The 2,655-nt window shown below is 43.2% G+C and overlaps 1 non-coding gene across 1 annotated transcript; it reads left to right on the forward strand.

Annotated features, from left to right (window-relative positions):
- Positions 1-1,114: 1,114 nt before the first annotated feature.
- Trnap-cgg (transfer RNA proline (anticodon CGG)) lies at positions 1,115-1,186 on the forward strand. The gene has a single exon. It is a non-coding gene; the product is annotated as a tRNA-Pro (tRNA).
- The last annotated feature ends 1,469 nt before the right edge of the window (positions 1,187-2,655 follow it).

The raw sequence follows: 2,655 nt of genomic DNA on the forward strand, positions 1-2,655 counted from the left end.
TTATGGTGGTTTAATAACCTTTCCATTCCGACATCGCGACAGGAATTCTTTGAGCTGTGTTATATGAGTCGTGTAGATTTTTGTATTCTTTTACTTGTATCAGCTATCGAACTGTGGCCATTCTGGGGCACCACCTTGACGGATTCAGGCTGAGCAAATCTACTGCAGTACTTATTCTTTTAAGTCTGGTATTTATTCTGTCGGTCTCTTTTGCCGAACTGCAAGCTTACGAGGGCGTGAACAAACCAACACCGGGGACAGACACAACGACTCACGCATACATGAACACACAACGCATGCACACACACGCACACACATGCACACACAATACACACACACAACACACACATACACATATACGATAGGCTTCCATATAGTTTCCTATTTCTTTATTGCCCACAAGGAGCTAAACATAAAGGGGACAAACAAGGACAGACAAACGGATTGAGTCGATTAGATCGACCACAGTACGCAACTGGTACTTATTTGATCGACCCCCGAAAGGATGAAAGGCAAAGTCGACCTCGGCGGAATTTGAACTCAGAACGTACGGACGGATGAAATACTGCTAAGCATTTCGTCCGGCGTGCGAAATGACAGCTCGCCACCTTTTAATATTCTTTTCTACTCTAGGCACAGGGCCCGAAATTTTGGGGGAGGGGGCTAGTCGATTAGATCGACCCCAGTACGCAACTAGTACTTAATTCATCGACCTCGAAAGGACGAAAGGCAAAGTCGAACCCGGCGGAATTTGAACTCAGAACGTAGCGGCAGATGAAATAGTGCTAAGCTTTTCACCCGGCATGCTAACGTTTCTGCCAGCTCGCGACTTCCAAATAGTTTCTGCCTACCAAATTCGTTTACAAGGCATCGGTCGATACTGAACCTGAAATCATTTGACTACGAGGCGATCTTCTTTAACCACACAACCAAACCAAGCCAAGCTAAGCGAAGCCTATGGCGTAAACGTTTCCACAATTATTGCTTACATCGATATCAATTAGTTGGAATATCAACAGCTGTTCAGTTAAATACTCCACAGCGTTAGTGTTAATTCAATATTCCTGTCATCTATGGATGATATAGAAGCAATTTTGACGGTAGGCTGGCAAGTGGCTCGTTGGTCTAGGGGTATGATTCTCGCTTCGGGTGCGAGAGGTCCCGGGTTCAAATCCCGGACGAGCCCAGTTTTATGTCTTTTGTTTCAGAGTATATTTCTCTTTCGTGTATGAGGGAGGGAGAGTGCTTATGTTAATCGCGTTCAATTTATGAATTATAATGAAGTAGATTGACAAGTTTATTTTTGAACCTGTGGAAGACACACGAGATGTCGAAATATTGTTCATTTGGTAACAGTCGCACTCTTCTTTATTATTATTATCATTATTGTTGTTGTTGTTGTTGTTGTTGTTATTGTTGTTGTTGCTGTTGTTAGTTCCTCCGTTGTTGTCGACGATGACCAAGGTCATCACATGGGAGAAGACGAGACACAACGTGTCCGGCTGTGCTCGGAATGCTCTGTCGCAGGCCGGGCACTGGTGGTCTGTTGGGACCAAAGACAACGAGTTGGTTCTGGACTTGCGCAGTTTGCGTTTTCTATGTGTCCTTGCAATCCTGTTCAGCTCAGTTGGTGCAGCTTCGCCAAGCAAGGCGGTCTTGTGCTTTTGTTCCCCAGGTGCTGGGGTTGATCTCAAAGTTCTTTAGTGAAGCTTTGAGTGTGTCCTTGAAGTACTTTTTCTATCCACTTTGCATGAACTTGCCTTCCGCCACTTCGCTGTAAAACAGTCACCTGGTGAGTCACGTGTAAGACATTCGAACAAGGTGGCCTACCCATCTGACTTGCATTCTCCTCAGGAGTGTATACATGCTTGGCAGTACACACGTGTTGTTGGCGATTTCTTTTCCTCCTTTCGACCTTTTCTTTTTCCTTTCCGACGAAGAGCTAGGCTCGAAACATCAAAAACTTTCTCTTCTTACTGAGCGTCAAATTAATGCATTCCTTGTGCACGTCCTCTTGTCTGTTATTGTTAATTTTATTGTTCGTTTATTTGAATTGACTATATATGTGCGGTTGACACCACCGGATTGAATGGTACTACCCAGGTGTCGAAACCAGAGTGATATCTGTGCGGCAGCTGATGATGGAGGTGCATTGGATTGTTGGTATGGCTGTTATTATATGTGCGGAATAGTTTTATAAGGCATCCATTTAATATATATTATACTATACCTTGACACAGTGTGGCCATAGTTCCCCGTTAACAGGCCCCTTGTATGTGTGGTAATAGATCTGTGACATTTCCGTGGCACAGAAGTATTTTTGTCTTCTATTTTTAGCGATGCAAGTACTCATATATAAAATATATAAGTACATATATTTTATACTCTTTACTCTCTTTTACTTGTTTCAGTCATTTGACTGCGGCCATGCTGGAGCACCGCCTTTAGTCGAGAAAATCGACTCCATGACTTATTCTTTGTGAGCCTAGTACTTATTCTATCGGTCTCTTTTTGCCGAACCGCTAAGTTACGGGGACGTAAACACACCAGCATCAGTTGTCAAGCGATGGTGGGGGGGTCAAAAAGCACAAAACACACAAACATACACACACACACACACACATATATATATATATATATATATATATATATATA

This window comes from Octopus bimaculoides, chromosome 1 (genome assembly GCF_001194135.2).
Source record: "Octopus bimaculoides isolate UCB-OBI-ISO-001 chromosome 1, ASM119413v2, whole genome shotgun sequence".
Lineage (NCBI taxonomy): Eukaryota > Metazoa > Mollusca > Cephalopoda > Octopoda > Octopodidae > Octopus > Octopus bimaculoides.